Source organism: Gigantopelta aegis, chromosome 2 (assembly GCF_016097555.1).
Source record: "Gigantopelta aegis isolate Gae_Host chromosome 2, Gae_host_genome, whole genome shotgun sequence".
In the NCBI taxonomy this organism is placed as follows: Eukaryota; Metazoa; Mollusca; class Gastropoda; order Neomphalida; family Peltospiridae; genus Gigantopelta; species Gigantopelta aegis.
Genome location: NC_054700.1, coordinates 8,916,654 through 8,938,258, shown reverse-complemented (window position 1 = coordinate 8,938,258; position 21,605 = coordinate 8,916,654).

Below are 21,605 nucleotides of genomic sequence, written 5' to 3'. Positions count from 1 at the left end.
TCCAGCCAGTCCATCACGACTGATATATCAAAGGTTGTGGTATGTGATATCCTGCCTGGTTCATATAAAATATCCCTTGCTACTAATGGAAACAAATATGCGGGTTTCCTCTCTAAGACTCTCTCTCCGTCCGTCTCTCTCTCCCTCCCCCCCCCCTCTCTCTCTCTCTCTCTCTCTCTCTCTCTCTCTCTCTCTCTCTCTCTCCCCCTCTCTCCTATCTCTATTTGTCTGTCTCTCTCTCTCGCTCTCTCTGTTTCTCTCTCTCTCTCTCTCTCTCTCTCTATCTCTCTCTCTCTCTGTGTCTCTCTGTCTCTCTGTCTCTCTCTCTCCCCCTTTCTCTCCTGTCTATATCTGTCTGTCCTCTCTGTGTGTGTCTGTCTCTCTCTCTCTCTCCCCTCTCTTTCTCTGTCTGTCTGTCTCTCTGTCCCTCTCTCTGTCTCTCTCCCTTTCTCTGTCTCTCTGTGTGTCTCTGTGTCTCTCTCTATGTCTGTCTGTCTCTCTCTCTGTGTCTCTCTCTCTCTATGTCTGTCTGTCTCTCTCTCTCTCTCTCTCTCTCTCTCTCTCTCTCTCTCTCTCTCTCTCTCTCTCTCTCTCTCTCTCTCTCTCTCTCTCTCTCGTGTGAGGATGTTTATATCAGTTTATATCAGTGATTTTTCATTTTACTTCGTAATATTTATATTTGTCGCACGTACGAAATTATTGGAAGGTAAAATTTGGTTTGGACTACTACAAACATTAGGAGAACAACAAACACCTTGTTTATACAAACTCTGGTATTATAAACACGAAAATATTGATTATATGTAATTGTAGTCATCATAGAGGATATGGTAATCGTAGACATGTTACAAATTACAATGGTTGCAAAATCAGGAGAGTCCGTTTAAATAGATAAACATTTCCATCCGTGATGTTGGTTATTGTCCAGATGTTCATTGTGAATATTTTATGTTTATATTGATGATTAGAAAATGAGATCCTACTCTTCGAATAGACATGTCTGAAAGACACCTTAACAAAACGAGAGACAACATTATCGCTACTACAACTACGGATTCGACATTTCCGACATGTATTTTATGTTGTTACCTAATTTACAAAGGTGGTGCGTGTTACCTTCACAACTTCAGCTTGGCTTTTTAAACTGCCAAACCTGGATATGTATATGCCAAACAGATTTTATGTACATCAAATATATGTCATTTCTTATGGTATTATGAGAAACGACATTGTACAATACGTACAATGTCGTTTCTCATAATACCATAAGAAATGACATATATTTGATGTACATAAAATGAAACATTAATAAATTTAAGCAATTCAACGCGTCAGTTGTCAGGATTCGAACCAAATGAACCGATTCGCATGACATCTGACATCCCGCGACCTTAACCACTTGGCGGACAAGGTCTTCCAAATTATCTGTCGGTATGTCTACATTGTTCGGGTCCATCACAACGAATCAGAAATATAGTAATGCAGCAAATAATGTTGTTTTAATTGCCAAAGCTATATCTTTGTGTATGAAAGGATGTTATGTCTTGTTTTGTTTTGGTAAACCGTCTGTCTATTGACTTCGCTGTTAATACAACCATATTTAATAAGGAAGCATGTATATTTTGTTCTTTATTTATTAATATCTATATCTTGCCCTTGGATCAGTTAATAATACCCACTGTATTGCTCGTCCAATATGATTTTAGCTAAAAGCTTAAATCAGTGTTTGTTGAAAGGTGGTCAAGGGCAGCAATTAGAAATGAGTACGCGAACTTCCTGTTTCTGGGATTTCTGGAAGCAGTCAGTTAGCATTAACAAGGTATCGGTAAAGACACATATTCCTGATTTTGCTGATTTTCTAATATAAAAGTTAAAGTTAACGTTTGTTTTGTTTAACAACACCACTAGAGTACATTGATTCATTAATCGTGTATTGGATGTCAGACTTTTGATCCTTCTTATACGTAGTCGTCAAAGAAGACTCAGTACAATTTCCCAACCAGTGGCAACGGATTTGTATATGAACTTTCCCGCAGACAGGACAGAATATACCACAACGTTTGATGTACCAGTCGAGAGGCACTGGTTGGGGCTGTATAAAAGGTCAGAGAATAGGTCCATCGAAGGTATTTGATCCAACAACACAAGCGCCTACGGTGAGCATTTTTACAACAGATCTAAATATTATTATCCCGCCCACCCCCACCCCACCTTCATTTGCATATGGAACAAATTTGCATATGAGTAAATATAATTTTGCACGACCTCAGGATTACATGCAAATTTACTCTTGGAGTAATTTTACGAATGTTAATAAATCCGTTCGCATTACATATATACTTACATGAGTATTCTTACTTATGTGAGTATACCGACATGAGTAAACTGGTGAACGTGTTTGGGGTATTATATAATATTGGGTTCAGCAGTATAGTATTATTTTGCATTAATGTTTGTACCATTGATCATTTTAAAAGGACGCAATGTAACATATCATAATGAAAAGTTTTTTGTGCAAAGTTTCCATCTTCTGCATTGTACTTGTTCCCTATTCAACTTCAAAAACTTATTTTTCTATTTGTTCGTTTGTTTGATTCTTCGTTTGTTTGTTTTCCACTCAATTGCTGTCTGTGGGGAAATATTTATAAAATATTCAAAAGAAGCCCGTTTAGTAGCTGCGGGTTTCTTCTCTTACACTAGAATTTTGATTTTAACTACGTCCTAATTCAATATTAGGCACCAAGAGCCGGTGTAAACGGAATGCAAGTCCGTAGGAACAGCTTTCTGCCAGGACTTAATCTCCTAGGAATGCAGGTCCTAGGTCTAATATACCTAGGAATGCAAGTCCTAGGACTTACGTTCCTTATGAATACTGGTCTGACTGCCAGGATATCAAGTCCGGGTCGGACTTGCATTCCTGGACAATTAAAATTTAAGTCCGGTGGTACACTTAAACATTAAATTATAATGTAAACAAAACGAAACGCTGTTTCCTTTCTGGTTTATTTAATTAATTTAGGATACTGGCGCCTCTCTTTATTTAAATATTTTCTATTTATTCCAATATTTTCCATTTATATATTTTTCAAGGGTATGTACACATTTTGTTGACCTTATTACATGAGCAGAACCAAGGTCTTTATTCATTGCGTGATGTTCCAACTAATAAATGCTTAAACATTTAAAAGTAATGTTTAAAAACTCGAAAACATTTTCCATAATTCGAAGCATTTTTCATGTATTAGTACTCGCAAATAGTATAACTTGCCCATATGATATACCAATAAAATTATCTGTTAAACATTATGTACTGGTATTTGATGATAATAATAAAAATAATAATAATAATAATAATAATAATAATAATAATTCAACTATATAAATGTGATATTTGCATTATATAAATTATCATGTTATTTTATATTTTAAGTTAGTGCCTTTTTGTCAGTAATGTTGCAGGCGCGTGTACATAGAGTGTGGGGTGGGTGGGGTGGGGTGGACTTTTCAAAAATTAATTTGGTCTAACATAATATGATAACTCCCCCCAGTGCATATTGGGCTCTATGATATCTTAGTCCGAACCAACCATATCATCAATGAAAAAAAATGGTTTTCATTAAGGTTTCTCAATTAATAGAAATATCAATGACTAAGAGTGGGTTTTAACAGATCAATAGGTCACTACACCGACTAAAACAAAACAGTAACCCCTGAACAATTATCATACTGTCAATAATATGCACACACAATTTACAGAGATACTTTTAAACAGACTATCTACTCGTGATACTTTTTCATCTGATAGTTTTTGTCACAATAAGCACTGAGACTCCCTTTTTGGGAGAAGGAGGGTGGGCAGACTATTTTTATTGCCCGAATGAAACAAAAATGTCCGAATCTGGAAATTCAACGTATATTTATATTCGCATTACTACCAAGACGCTATATAGGATTCCAAACAAATCAGTCGGCATATTTACATGGATTACAACTAATATTGTGAGTAGAATGATGGAAATACATGGTGAAGATTTCAGGCCAGCTCATTTTGTCTGAACGTGTCTATTGCTCCCCCCCCCCCCCCCCACCCCAGCACTGGGGGAGGAGTTACCCCCCTGATCCCCACCTCCACCCGTCTCGTACGCTTATCGTGTTCTTAACGGCCAGGTATAATATTACAGACACCCTTTCCCCAACTCGTCTCTTATGCTTATGATGGTCAAAACTGCCACGAGGTAGTCAGTGATAATTAATTTCAAGTGTTTTGATGCTATTTGTAATTGTCTATAAAAAACAATTTTTCATGCTTATTATTAGTGTTATTTTTATATTGTAGTAACTGGTCATTATAGTACTAGTTATTAGCACTAACTACTAGAACTAAGTACAATTTTCACAGTTTTATTTCAGGGATTTTCATTAATCATATATATGTAATAAGCAAAATATCGGAAATACAATTCCAGCGGGCTAGGAATACTAGGATTGAAAGTCCTGTGGACTAGAAGTACCAGGAATGAAAGTCCCACGGACGTAACTTTCTAGGAGTACAGGTCCCACAGACTTAAATTCCTAGGAATACAAGTCCCACAGACTAGGATTCCGAGGAATGGAAGTCCGATCGGACAAAGATTAAGAAAATCACAATTAATCAGATTGTGACTTACAGTCAAAATATAAACTTATAAAACATATTATTAAAAAGTATGTTGGCGTATACAGAAATAGCTGCTCTCCAAATGTTAAGGTTTTTTTAGTTATCATATATATATTTTTAAAGAACAATTCTGGGCTCCATATTGTTGGGTTTTTTTTATACTTCGCGTTGAACACATGAACATATAGCCTACTTTATGTAGCTGCATTATATACTTTTGTAAAAAAAAAAAAAAAAAAAAAAAAAAAAAGGCAAGATACTCGTTCTACTTCAATATATTAACAAAAATGTAAGACGATTTTAAAAATTCACTCACGTGTCTGATCCACTAGTCTATGACGTACAAGAGCTAGTTAAGTTGATACTCAAACTTAAACATGTGTTTTTGACATAGAGATTTGAACCCATAATAATCTTAATAGGAACCGTACACTTATCCATCACACTACGAGGGAAGGCTGCCAAAACCTCACTTTTTTCTCGTGTCTTTCTAACAGCTTGTGCAAATTGCAGAGTATAACAAACGGACATCTAATTTGCCGGACTACTATTTCTGTCACTGTCACTGTCACCGGGATATAGCTCAATTGGTTGAGTTATCGCTTGAGATGCTTGCGTCGCATGATCGAACCACCTCGGTGGTCAACTGATTCGTTTTTCTCGTTCCAACCAGTGCACCACAACTGAACAAAGCAGTGGTATGTGCTTTCCTGTCTGTGAGAAAGTGCATATAAAAGATTCTTTGCTGCATTAGAAAAATGTAGCGGGTTTCCTCTGGTGACTACGTGTCAGAATGGTTAGGCCATCGGTCTACAGGCTGGTAGGTACTGGGTTCGGATCCCAGTCGAGGCATGGGAGTTTTAATCCAGATACCGACTCCAAGCCCTGGGTGAGTGCTCCGCAAGGCTCAATGGGTAGGTGTAAACCACTTGCACCGACCAGTGATCCATAACTGGTTCAACAAAGGCCATGGTTTTGTGCTATCCTGCCTGTGGGAAGCGCAAATAAAAGATCCCTTGCTGCCTGTCGTAAAAGAGTAGCCTATGCGGCGACAGCGGGTTTTCTCTAAAAAAAACCAGTGTCAGAATGACCACATGTTTGACGTCCAATAGCCGATGATAAGATAAAAAAATCAATGTGCTCTAGTGGCGTCGTTAAATAAAACAAACTTTACTTTACCTGTCAGAATTACCAAATGTTTGACATCCAATAGCCGATGATTAATTAATCAATATGCTCTAGTGGTGTCGTTAAACAAAACAAACTCTAAACTTTATTAGGCATCAATGCAAAGAACTATATTTTATAGATAAGACTTAATGCATCGAAGTATCGTTAAACAAAATGTATTTCCTTTCATAGGATTTCATCATCAAGTGTAGACTAGGAGAAATGGTTTTACACAAAGGATTCGCGTAAACCGAATGTCACTTCCTGCTATCAAAATGAGGAGAGAGAAAAGGAACAACAACAATTAACAAATGATATCGTGTTAGCAATGCGGAAGTATGCATTATGTATGTACAGAATTGTGTTCAACGTAAATCTGTATCGCTGCTAAAAGTTTGATTTTATAATGTTTCCTTTCATCTCACAAACAATATATATTGTCAGCACATGTTTGATGTACACGCTTTGAATACAATAGATACTGTCTTGGGACCGGGAAGGTGAATATAGTTCAATAGTTATGGGATTCAATCTTTCGAAGTACTAGTATTTAATGGGTTGATGGATCATAATACGTTATCCAGAGTATTCTCTTGGACACAAGAAACGCGTAATAACATTTGAGCAAAAGGCACATGTCATCAATTAAAGGAGAAATTTGTTTTATTTAGCGACACCACTAGAGCACATTGATTCATTAATCATCGGCTATTGGATGTCAAACATTTGGTATTTCTAACACAAAATCATCAGAGGAAACATACTACATTTTCCTAATGCAGCCAGGGATATTTTATATGCACAGACACGAAAGCACATACCACGGCCTGTGAACAAGTGTGGTGCACTGGTCCGAACGAGAAAAAAAACCCAATCAGTTGAATGGATCCACCAAGGTGGTTCGATCCTGCGACGTAAGCACCTCTAGCAAGCACTCAACCGACTGAGCTAAATACCGCCCCAGTTAAAGAAGAAGACAGGAAAAAGTTCTTTTGCTTTACGACACCACTAGAGCACACTGATTTATGAATCATCGGTTATTGGATGTCAAACATTTGGTAATTCTGACATGCAGTCTTAGAGAGGAAACACGCTACATTTTTCCCATTAGTAGCAAGGGATCTTTTATATGCACCATCCCACAGGACGGATAGTACATACCGCGGTCGTGGTGTACTGGCTGGAACGAGAAATAGCCCAATTGGCCCACCGATGGGGAATCGGTGAGCGCTTTACCACTGGGCTACGTTCCGCCCCAAAACAAGACAGAAATCCACAGCCGTCACATACCTACGGTCGACCCATTCCATTTTTTTCCTGTTCCAACCAGTGTCCCATGATTGGACAGTGGGGCGTAGCCCAGTGGAAAAACGCTCACTTGATGCGCCGTCGGTTTGTGATTGATTCCCATCGGTGGGCTCATTTGACTATTTCTCATTACAGCCAGTGATCCACAGCTGGTTAACAAAGGCTGTGGTGTGTACTATCCTGTATGTGGAATGTTTCATATAAAATATTCTGTGCTGCTAGTCAGAAAAAAATAGCCCATTGGCAGCGGGTTTCCTCTCTCATTATCAGTGCCACATAACCGTACAGTCGGTGGGCCCATTGGGCTATTTCTCTTTCCAGCCAGTGCACCACGACTGGTATATCAAAGGCCGTGGTATGTACTACCCTGTCTGTGGGATGGTGCATATAAAAGATCCCTTGCTGCTAATCAAAAAGAGTAGCCCATGAAGTTGCGACAGCGGGTTTCCTCTCTCAATATCTGTGTGGTCCTTAACCATAATATGTCTGACGCCATATAACCGTAAATAAAATGTGTTGAGTGCGTCGTTAAATAAAACATTTCTTTCTTTCTTTCTTTTTACATAACCGTAATTAAAATGTGTTAAGTACGACGTTAAATAAAACATCCTTCCCACAAAGGACGTGTTACGTGCTGTCCTGTCTATGCAAAACTGCATGTATAAAATCCCTTGTCGCTAATGGTAAAATATAGTGGTTTATATTAAAGACTGCATGCCATTTTATTAAAGTAATTTTATGTTTTATACCCAACAGCCGATGCTTAAGTAATCAATGTGTTCTGCTATGTCGATTAAAAAAAGCTTTAACTCTTATTTGTTTCGGATTACGTAATCTAAAATGCGTGCAGTTAACGAGATTTTTTACCAATTTCTTTTTCGTTTTTCCTTCTTTTTTTTCGTTTTGGTTACAAATTTTTTTATTTAGCCAGAAAATATCGATAATTTCAGGGATGGGCTCTTGGCTTTAACGTAAATAATAGTCTATACATATAAACCATAAACAGAAAGACAGAGAAGAGAAGAGAAGAGAGAGAGAGAGAGAGAGAGAGAGAGAGAGAGAGAGAGAGAGAGAGAGAGAGAGAGAGAGAGAGAGAGAGAGAGAGACACAGACAGACATACAGACAGACAGACACATGCTGTAGCATGGTAATAACGATATGCTTTTAATCCGTTTCCTGTTAGCTGTACTATAATTTATAAATGGGCTGTGAGATTGAAGCACGTTACCTGTTCTGTTAATTTACTGCATATTACTTTCTCTGCTGGATACCTCGTTCTTGGTGCGCAGTAATATTACCATCGACCTGACAGTCAGGTACATTTTAATCTAATATCTCTCTGCTTTTTACTCTGCATATCGATGAGACGGACAAAAATGGTCGAATGTCACATTAAAGGTCTGTTATACAAGACAACAGATGGTAAATCGCACGCCATAATGATAATTCCAAAACTTGATGCTGACGCACAGGTGTGATGGAAGTTTGTTCGTTGTTATTTTGTTTTGGGGGGATTTGACCGGGAGGGTGTGTTTTTGGTTTGTTTATTTCTTTTCGTTTTTTCTTATTTTCTTTGTTTTTCGGGGTGTGGTGTTTGTTTTGTTGTTGGGTTTGGTTTTTGGGGTTGTTGTTTTGTTTGTTGTTTTTTTGGGGGTGGGGGTGTTCTTGCTTTTTGTTTTTGTTTTTTGGGGGGAATAGGGATAGGATATTTTCTAGCATTTACCTTACAAAATATTAAAGGGACATTCCTGAGTTTGCTGCAATTTTTAAGATGTTATCGACTAACGATTGTAATTGCATATCAAATGTATTTTTCTGCAGAAAATATTAGTGGCTGTATATTAAACGTGTTTCTGATCGTTCTAATATTTGTATTAGGTTAAATTTTATTTTATTTCCTAAAATATATTCTTTCGTACGTTCTTACAAATATTAAGACGACCGGAAACACACTGAATATACAGACACTGATATTCTAAACAAGAAAATATATTTAATATGTAAGTTTACTTGTAGAAATATTTTATTACTCGGAAATATCTTACAATGTAGCAAACTCAGGAATGTCCCTTTAAATAAAATAGTTTTATAATTTTAAGAATTATTAAATTTAAAAAAAAAAAAAAATACCCGAAACGGAACGAAACGAACAAACATACATACAAAAACAAAAACTTAGCTATAAAATATTAATTGAGGTAACCACTATCACTATCACATACTTCCCACATCTTATGGATATATAAACACGCATACATCTAAAGAAATAATACTGGCCTAGGTGGTGTCGTAGTTAAGCCATCGGACATAAAGTACTGGGTCGCACCCCGGTACCGGCTCCAACCCAGGGCGAGTGTTAACGACTCAGTGGGTAGGTATAAGGCCAATACACCGACTTGTCTCTCACTAACCACTAACAATTAACCACTAACTCACTGTCCAGTACAGACGGCCCAGATATTTGAGATGTGTGCCCAGGAGAGCGTACTTGAACTTTAATTAGATATAAGTTGGAATGAATGAATGAATGAATGAATGAATGAATGAATGAAATAATGAAATAATGAAATAATGAATGAATGAATGAATGTATGTATGTATGAATCAATCAATCAATCAATCAATCAATCAATCAATCAATCAACGAATGAATGAATGAATGAATTTAATGAATAAACTTCATATTCCAAAATAACTTCATGTTCACCTTTTCTGCATAATGAAAATTTTATGTGATCGTAAAAGATGGACAGGGGTCGAAATTGGCTCAAATTCTGCCGAATGTTCTGTTCGGTAGGCTACAAATTTTGCTGGCCCAAATCAAAACCTATCGGCTTAAACATAACTAACTCGAACTAATGTGTGAATATAAACGTAAAATAATTGCTGGTCCGAAAACAAATCTACTGGCCGGTCTTGATGGTGGACCGCCGGAACGTTAGTATTTCGATCCCTGCTCAAATAAACATAAAACTTACAGAACGTCAGAATTGAATGTTTGTAAGGATTTATTTATGGAAAGAACCAGCTTATCTTATATTGAGTGCTGTACACGTCTGTAATAATAGATTTTTGTTAATAATATTATTTGTTTGTCAGGTGGTATTTGCCATACAGCGATCATAACCGTCCAAATGTCCGTCTAGCTCTCAAACGGTTGAGTACACGGGCTAGTTTTCTTGTTGTGATAAATTGTATGTCAACCGTCTGGGTTAAAAAAAAAATCGATACTTTAAAGGGACAGACCCTAGTTTCAACCTGTGAAAATTAACACTAAGTTTAGTTGAAGGGACAGACCCTAGTTTCAACCCGTGAAAATTAACACTAAGTTTAGTCAATCTACAAACCTGTAACACATTTGGATAAAGTTACAATTGAGTGAAACATGAGTCTGTCACTTTGAAATGGTGAAATACCCTCTAAAAATAGACTAAACATCGACTCCATAACTGTTACTTATCAGACGCACGTGCGTTTTTAAAAATATGAGAAATGCATTTTGTTACATTAAAAACACAAGGATGACCAACAACACTTCGAATGTATGGAAATGTATAATCTAAACAATAAAATCTAAGTAAAGTATGATTTCAGTTATCAAAAACAGCTCTAATAGTAAAACATATGTCTTAGTGTGTAAAAATTAAGGTATGTCCCTTTAACGAGAATTATAATGTTGGGATATCGCTTTGTTATCAAAATGATGGAGTGGGTTTTTTTAATAGGTTAGAAGGCATTAAAACGTTTCTTCTTCTGCTGCTTTAAAGCTTTCGATTTTTCATATTAATCAATACAAATTCTCAACGTTAAGGACATTTTATTAGCTTGGTTAATTTTATGATCCTATCAAATAATTATGTGTACATATTATGCTACTTTAATACATTTGTGTAAAACAGCAAAGCAAAGTTTGTTTTTATTTAACGACGCCACTAGAGCACATTGATTTTTTATCTTATAATCGGCTATTGGACATCAGACATATGGTCAGTCTGACACTGTTTTTAGAAGAAACGCGCTGTCGCCAGATAGGCTACTCTTTTACGACAGGCAGCAAGGGATCTTTTATTTGCGCTTCCCACAGGCAGGATAGCACAAACCATGGTCTTTGTTGAACCAGTTATGGATCACTGGTCGGTGCAAGTGGTTTACACCTGCCCATTGAGCCTTGCGGAGCACTCACTCAGTTTCGAGTCGGTATCTGGATTAAAAATCCCATGCCTCGACTGGGATCCGAACCCAGTACCTACCAGCCTGTAGACCGATGGCCTAACCACGACGCCACCGAAACCGGTTTGTGTAAAACAGAAACAAGTTTACAACATTGTGGAGAATCTTAAACACAATTTTAGAGATATTAAGTAAGTTCAGGCAGCGCAAATTCACCACAAAATGATATCAAAGTCTAACTACTTTATATGTATCTAAATGGTGAGAAATTGCGGGGTGTTTTGTTTTTGCAATAACACACTATTTGGTATACAGCTGTAGTTTAACATATTAAACATTACTGAATATATACTAACTTGTACAATTTAAAAATAGCTGTCATTTTAAATATAGCCACCATATTTTTTATTACTTTGGATATGAAGTTATTTTTAACTTTCACTCATGAACCTCGTCTGCTATCCGACTCGTGACAGTATTTAGCCTTAGTTAAACAATTTGGACGTATACAACCGACGTGTTCTGCGCCGGTATAAAGGCCTGACACCCACCATGGAAGTGGACCTAATAAGGACTCCACGTCCTCTGCTGCTAATAAAGCTGGTCTGACCCACGGCACTAACTCTCGACCTCCGGACGTAGGGGTGTATAGTAGGTGGTTACAAGTGCTTCTTAACAATGCCAGAAGTAACTACTGAACAATATCCGAAGTAATCAGAATAAGCCTACAGCTAAAAGGTGATGGGGAATGGCAGGTGTGTGGCACAGATAGCCACAAGACACAATCACCTGTTGCAGGTCAAGGATTGGGATATGGAGGTGGACAACGAAAGAAGTTGAAATATAGGAGGAGTCGCCAGATCTCAATGGAAAGAAAAGAAAGAAAGAAATGTTTTATTTAACGACGCACTCAACACATTTTATTTACGGTTATATGGCGTCAGACATATGATTAAGGACCATACAGATTTTAAGAGGAAACCCGCTGTCGCCACTACATGGGCTACTCTTCCGATTAGCAGCAAGGGATCTTTTATTTGCGCTTCCCACAGGCAGGATAGCACAACCATGGCCTTTGTTGAACCAGTTATGGATCACAGGTCGGTGCAAGTGGTTTACACCTACCCATTGAGCCTTGCGGAGCACTCACTCAGGGTTTGGAGTCGGTATCTGGATTAAAAATCCCATGCCTCGACTGGGATCCGAACCCAGTACCTACCGATGGCCTGCCACGACGCCACCGAGGCCGGTCTCAATGGAGAGAAAGGAAAGGGGGCCAGTGGGATCAAAAAAAAAAAATTAAAAATAATTTAAAAAAAGTTAATATCCGTTGACGGTTGGCATCCCTAACACTACGGGTCCTGGCAGCACAAGTCGGCAAGATTAGGTGCTGAATTTTCTTCGCTTTAATCGCAGTTACTGAAAAAGTCATTGTTGGTTTCTTTCCCCCCGCTTAGTAATATACAAGTTCAGCGGGAGGTGGTATCTGGAGGGAGGTCGAATTTTCAACGAACATCATTACATGCTTTATTCTTTCACGATGTGCTTTGTCCCCTCCAGCAACTAAAAGTGGGCGATCTGCATTTGTGGCTACCATGCGTTGGACGTGCACGCTGTATGCACTTGAGGCGACCGGGTCACGGTTAGGCCTTGGACGAGCCCAGTGTGTTAGCGGCAATCTCCCGATATTAACATGTTGTTCAGCCGACCTTCAGTCATATGTGGTCCCGGGAGTAACCCGAGGCTGTAATATGTGTTCAATGTACCAATGCTCAATGTTACCTGCAATTTTCATTAATCCACAGTTTGATGTCATCTTCATGGATACCAGAGCCGAGTGATCAACGACTTTTCGTGTGTAATTGTTTGGTGTATTTTCGATTTCGATTTTCGTGGTGGAATTTAATGTTAACACAGACGACCGGACCTTGTAAGCTGACCGAAACAGTTTTGTGGAGGACCCTGGCCAAAATTCCCCTCTCCTTCATTTCCAAAACAGTGGAGATTTTTGAGACCGGTAGATCGATAGACTATCCCCTAGCCACCGTGGTATATGCAGATGGCTGTGTCATGGTTAGAACGGCCATCGCTTTAACGGGGAACAGTAGCAAAAAGGTTAACCTGAGGTCCTGTGACGACTGCCTTGAGTCGGGTACCCTGCAGAAAGAATTTGGAGAAGAGATCTGCCTCACCCCCTCCTCTCTCTCTCTCTCTCTCTCTCTCTCTCTCTCTCTCTCTCTCTCTCTCTCTCTCTCTCTCTCTCTCTCTCTCTCTCTCTCTCTGTCTCTCTGTGTGTGTGTGTGTGTGTGTGTGTGTGTGTGTGTCTTCAATACTTGATGACCGACGATCGCATGGGGCTGTCTGAACTGAATATCAGTGTGTCTTGGGGTCTCAGTAATAGTCCTTCTGCAGGTACATCTACAGAAATCTTGTAATGATTTTTACTTTCTTCGTGCGATCCAGTTAGACCAACTTCTCGGCTCTCGCTGGGACAGTCGCCTGCGTAGAATGGACCATTCCGAAGCTTTCACTAAACCATTCAATTGGTAAGTAGTGACGGGTAGTGTGCACAAAGGGTAGGGATGTTTTGATGGTGAAATTCCTCATTCCTTTACAATCTTCAGTCCATATCACAGAGGTGAGTCAACGAATTGTCCACTTATCTCGGAGCAGAGGAGTAACTGCGTTGATTCCTTCAACGGCCATATTTGAATACACCTACAGTGTGCTGATCCCCGTTTCTGGTGACTTTGCACTGCCTAAACTTACTTAAAATCTCTCAAAATGTGTGTAAGATTATCAACAAGTTTGTAAACTTGTTTCTGTTTTTACTTAAACAGGCTTGAAATTTAACATGAAAACCATGGTCGCCAGCAGGGCCAGTTGAAGAAAAATCATACTGGCCCTTCTCAAATTCAATTAGCCCTCCAATTATCACATTGGAAGTTAACTGCACAGGCAAAATCAAAACTAGAATGTTTTTTTGTTGAATAATAACCATGTGCTCACCGTATATAGTCCGTTTACTTATTGAAAACCGATGAATTGGCATTTAACTTTATAATGAATAAAGTTAAAATTCATATAAAAACATGTTATTAAGTTTTAAACCCATACCAACTCAAAAAAAAAGAAAAAGAAATCCAGTAGAAATAAATATGTTTCTTTACAAGTACCATTAAATTATACATATTAAATTTCATTTTTAATACAGGGTAAAAGATAATGCAGTACAAAGATAATAAAGGTAGAACTTCACGTGCTTTTTTAATAAACTAGTCTGGGAGTGGCAGTTCTCTTTGTGACGATGCAAGAGGGATGGAATAAACGTTGTGACGATGCAAGATGGGTGAACTCTCTAGCAAATGATTTCCTCGGGAGTGGCTGTTCTCCTATAGACGAGGCACTAGATAGAGATCCATGGAATTATCAACTATTTCGCCAAATGCCCATATTCGACTCTACTTTTTGCAGAGATACAGCCCTGATCATGTATTACGCTTGTGTCATTCAGATTACCTTGGATGTTCCATCAATTGTCTTAAAACATGTATCAGGAAAAACGATTAATCTATGCAGTTTGATGGTAATTTGTAAAGAATTTTTGTTTCAATTTACACTAAAATAAATAAAATGTTATTTGAGACGATATGGGTTTAAAACTTGATAAATTAATATGTTTTTATATGAATTTTATCTTTATTCATTATGTTGGCGCTGTCAAACTATAGAACATGTTCCGTCTTCTGCTGCCAGATCTGTAGTGTGTTTTGTCATATTCGATTCAGTATCAGTGTGATTCGTTTTTTAACTAGTACCATACTCCGCCAGACCCTAAAATCGATCGTCGTCCAGCGGGCTACCTTTGTAAAATTCTTAGTCGCCCTTATCCAATAAAGGTCGACACGGGCGACCGGGCGACTACTAATTTTCAACCCTGCTTAAATATATTCAATTTGCATATATGGTACACATGCATAATAGGATGTTAAAAATCGGACTAGTTGAGAAAAGTAACGTTAAAGTTGATATTGTGTATTTAATACTATGCAAAATCGAAATTTTAAATAGTTTGGCTATTTCAGTGTGCTGTATGTGTTTAAAGTAATTCCATATATTTATGAAAAACAAAAAGGAAAAGGTACTGTTTTCTTCATAGTTGTACCGTAACCTTTAAAGGGACAGATATCAATACAACCACCCCTCGCTCTTAAAGGGATAATCCCGAGTTTGCTGCATTGAAAGATGTTTCCGACTAATAAAATATTTCTATGATTAAACTTACATATTAAATATATTTTCTTGTTTAGAATATCAGTGTCTGTATATTCAATGTGTTTCTGGTCGTTTTAACATTTGTAAGAACTGGATTTTGTCTTCAAATTCGTACGTACGAAAAATTTTTTTAGGAAATAAAATGAAATATTAGAACGATCAGAAACACGTTTGATATACAACCACTAATATTTTATGCAGAAAAATATATTTGATATGTAATTACAGTCGTTAAAAAGTCTCTGTTAGTCGATAACATCTGAAACATTGCAGCAAACTCAGGAATGTCCCTTTAATGACTCATACACGTTTCAAAACTGACTTCCACTGGAATATAATGCAGTATATCATCATGTATGGAATAACCATGGTGGTCTGTTTAATTCACTGTCTGATAGAACGAAATTCTATTTTAAACCACATTTTTAGATCAAGACTAAAATTCAGTCGAACTAAGACAATTGATGTTAAAGTTTTTTTGTATTTCATACTATGCAAATCAAACGTGTAAAGCACTAGTTTGGCTAATTCAATGTGTTGTTTATGTTTATAAATAATCACATATAAAAGATATGACTGAAGATAATATTTATGAAGAAAATGTAAAAATATTGTTTTCTTTAAATTTGTACCCCATGACCGCTAATTGCATCTGATGCCCGCCCCCACCTCCAGCACACACACACGCATGCACACACACAGACACACACACACACACAACCACACACACGCATGCACACACACACACACACACACACACACAGACACACACACACACACCACACACACGCATGCATGCACACACACACCACACACACGCATGCACACACACACAAACACAAACACACACACACCACACACACGCATGCATGCACACACACACACACCACACACACGCATGCACGCACACACACACACTTTTTATCCTACACGGAGTAGCCATGGTGGTCGCATCTCCAGCACACACACACGCATGCACACACACACACGCATGCATGCACACAGACACACACACACGCACACACATGCATGCACACACACACACACACACGCACACACACGCATACATGCACACACACACGCATGCACACATACACCACACACACACGCATGCACACACACACACCACACACACACACGCATGCACACACACACACCACACACACACCACACACGCATGCACACACACACACACGCATGTACACCCATGCACACACACACCACACACACACAAACACGCATGCACACACACACCACACACACGCATGCATACACACCACACACACACCACACACACGCATGCACACACATACACCACACACACACCACACACACACACACCACACACACACACCACGCACACCACACACACACACCACACACCACACACACGCATGCACACACACACACCACACACACCACACACACCACGCGCACACACCACATACACCGCACACATACACCACACACACACCACACACACACACCACACACACACCACACACACACCACACACACACACCACACACACACACCACACACACACACCACACACACACACACTTTTTATCCTACACGGAGTAGCCATGATGGTCGCTTTGACTTTGTCTCTGGCAGAAAGAAATGACAAAAATGAGGACTCTGCCTCCAGACTATAATATGTATTATAGAATTATTGAACATTTCACAAATAAAATGGCCGTTCACAAATTTTAAAGGCATACAAATCGTACACCGTGGTGTGGGGTGGATGTGGCGTAATGTGATTATGTTCGCGTTCGCTTGTAAAATAACTGTTGGAAACCACCCCCGCGTAACAGATTTGGAACCGCCAGAAGGTAATATAAGCTACGTTTTATTGTTAAATGAGCGGTACATCTATTCCGGTTTATAGATTATTTGCTTGTTTGTGTCGTTCGAGCCGGGTCGTGTCTACATACACGGAGATAATGTGTACCAATTTGTCTTTTAACATGCATAGCCTACGACTTTGAACCAGCAGTCAGTAAAATGGTAAGATTCTTTTTAATACAATTTGGTGTTTAATAATACTGTATTATCCTGTGACCGTGACTGTTTCTGACATTATGAGCACTGTGTGTTTTGCTTTAATAGATCATTGCATAATATTGATGGTGTTCAACCGGAACTGGTCTATGTCCGAAATAATGGTTTCAGAAAAATAAATTTTAATGTTTGAAACAAACAATTAATTTTAACTGTTGAATTTTTATATTGATGTGGTTCATCATTTAATGTTTTGGTTTTACCATAGTTTGACACCCAATAGCCGATGTATTTTTCGTGCTGGGGTGTCGTTAAACATCCATCCATTCATTGATTCAAACAATTAATTATATAGTTTTGTGTCACTTCCATTACAATATATACATATATGTGTCCTTCCATCTAAAAACAAAACAAATAGAAAAACAATCAAAAAGGTGGCCAACCAAGATGGTGGCCAATCAAGATGGTGGTCGATCAACATGGCGGCCAACCAAGATGGTGGCCAATCAAGATGGTGGCCAATCAAGATGGTGGCCAACCAAGATGGTGGCCTACTAAGATGGTGGCCTACCAAGATGGTCATCGATATGGTGGCTAATCAAGATGGTGGTCGATCAACATGGAGGCCAAAAAATACCATGGCCAACCAAGATGATGGCCAACCAATATGGTGACCAAGCAAGATGGTGGGCAATAAAAATAGTTATTGATAATTGTGAAAATATAGCGGATAAAATGTCAGAATTACCTAATGTTTGGCATTCAATAGCGATAGTGAATTAATTAATGTGTTCTAGATTTATTAGTGTTGTTAAAAAAAACGAACTTTAACTTTTAACTTTTTTTGTGGATCACCTGATATAAATAGAAGATAAGACTACCAATCTGCATTTATTTAGGCTAAACAATATATATTTTAAACTGGTTTTGCAACCGGACAATTTTTTTTTCATCAGTTCATTTCAAATTCTTACTATTTTTATTAACACACACACACACACACACACACACACACACACACACACACACACACACACCCTCCTCCACCTTTCGCCCTTGACCCGGCCACTGCTTAACCAGGAAGGTGTGGCGGGCGGGCCTGAACCTTTTGAGTGTAGTGACACAATAATAGCTTTCTCACATCCATACTTCAGCCTGCTCTTGTAACAATGTCATTGGCGACTCGCAACTCGTTTCATTCCTTGTATTAATTATTTAAAGGGTATATAATACATGAATTACCGCACTCACGGTGCATTCGCACAATATATGTACGTGGCCTTGGTATCTTGTTTCAGTCCATTGCCATTAGATTCAAGTATATATAATTGTATTCTGCTGCTAGTAGGTACTACAAATAGCTATCTCCACGCCTCGTTTTGTCCGAACGAAAATGCCCGAATCTGGATTCATTACTACTGCCAAACAGCTATATAGGGCTGCAAACGAATCACTACGCATTTTTTACATGGATTACAACTAAATTTGCAGTTAGAATGATGGAAATAAATGGGAAAATGTCTCAGGTTAGGAGATTTTGGGCGAATATCTCTATAATGTCTGCCTAAATTTGAGGATTTGCTCAAGCACTAGGGGGAGGGGGGCAGTTCCCCACCCCCACCCTTGCCACCTATCTCACAGAGCTCTCTTAAGCTCCCTTTCTTTCTTCAAGTTATTGTTGTGTTTATATCCAATTACGGTTCAATCACACTGTCCTGGGCATACACCTCAGCTATCTGCACTGTCTGTCCAGGACAGAGGGCTAGTTATCAGTGGTTAGTGAGAGAGAAGAGAGTGTAGTGGTCTTACACCTGCCCATTGAGTCGTTAAAACTCGCTCTGGGTGGGAGCCGGTACCGGGCTGTGAACCCTGTACCTACCAGCCTTATGTCCGATCTCTCTTACACAACATCGCATCGTTTATGAACGTCTATTTGCACTGCACTGTGTGATTAGTAATTCAGTTTGTATAGGGTTTTTTATCGCCTTAAGTTTTATAACTCATCAACGTACATAATACATAAAATATGTATATATGCAATATGTACAGTATAATGGAATGAATGAATGTTTAACGACACCCCAGCACGAAAAATATATTGGCTATTGGGTGTCAAACTATGGTAATGCAAACAAATAAAGTAATGATCAACATCAATATAAAAATTAAAGATTTAAATAAAAACAGTGTAAATACAGATAGATACTGACTTTTACTCAAAATTTCAATTGTATCTCGAAGAAAACAAGGGCATTTGTGCTGTGTTTTCCATTCTCAAAGAATGTTACACCCCAGCACCACGGTGAGGTTACAGCACGCGCAGGGGTACAGTATAATGGATGACTAAATATTCGTATTTATGGTTATTTGTCTGTCTGTCTGTCTGTCTGACAGTCTATTTATTATTATTATTATTATTATTATTATTATTATATTATATTTATTATTTTTTATTATTATTATTATTATTATTATTATTATTATTTTTATTATTATTATTTATTTATTTTTGAAGAGTCCAAGGGAAAAACGATCCAAGTCACAGGTTTATGAAATGGTGATTTGTCTTTCTCACTATCCTAATCTATCGACAGTATAGTTTCATTGTGTATCAGGTGGTTTAAGTGAAAATTTTTATTTTAAAGTTTTATATTACTAGTATGTATTTGCGAAACATGATAAATTGTTATGTTGTTCTACTAGGACAAAATTAATTTTTCTAGTCTTCATTGTTGTAAAAACATGCACTCACTTTAAGGAAATAATTATCAATGTTCACTCCACCAAATTAAAATATATAATATATATTATTATTAAAACAAATTTAATGAACAAAAACATTATATGATGTATATAATCAATACCATCATAAAACACGTAAAGTATACAGTGTTCGCCATGTGCAGTGGATTTAAAGATTCAAGAAGCAACTACTTTTTGTAACATTGACAATTTTTCTCATAGACTTATATTATTTATTAATTGTATTTATTTATTTTATTTATTTATTTACTTACTTATTTATTACGTTAAGTTTTACAGCTCATCAGCATACAAATGAATGAATGAATGTTTAACGACACCCCAGCACGAAAAATACATCGGCTATTGGGTGTCAAACAATCATCAGCATACATACTGAATACAATATGTACAGTATCGTGAATGACTAGATATTCGTATACCTGTTTACGTTTGTATGTCTGTCTGTTATCCTATTTATTTATTTATTCAAGTCAAGTTATTTTTTTTATTACAACTTATCAGCATACATACAATATGTCTACTCGTATATACAATATCGTGGATGACTAAATAAGCGTATGCTAGTTTCTATGTCTATCTGTCTGTCTTTCTGTCAACCTATTATTAATTCAAGTTTAAGTTTTTATTGCCATACGTTTTACAGCTCGTCAGCCAAAATATCCGTATGCCTGTTTCTTTGTCTGTCTCTCAACTTATTTATTTTTTATTCAAGTTTTATCTCTTTTTTTTGTTGTTGATTACCTTAAGTTTTACAATTCCTTTCGATACTTAATAAATACAGTGTTTCTATATTAAGTATGTACATACCAAATATTCGTATTCCTGTTTCATTGCCTGACTGTCTGTCTGTTTGTCTGTCAACCCATTATTAATTAAAGTTTCAAGTTTTTTATTCAATATTTTATTCAAAATGTACAGTATAATGGATGACTAAATATTCGTATGCCTGTTTCTCTGCATGCCTGTCTGCCTGTCTGCCTGCCTGTCTGTCTGTCTGTCTGTCTGTCAACCTATTTATTTATTCTAGTTTTGTATTACCTTAATATTAGTTTTACAACTCAGCAGCCTAAATATACCTTAAGTTTTACAATTCCTTACAATGTTTCTATATTCAAAATGTACAGTATAACAGATGGCTAACTATTCGTATGCATGTTTCTCTTTCTCACTTTCTGTATGTCTGTCTGTGAACCTATCAGCCTAAAATTATTTTATACCTTAAGTTTTACAGTTCCTTTCAATGTTTCT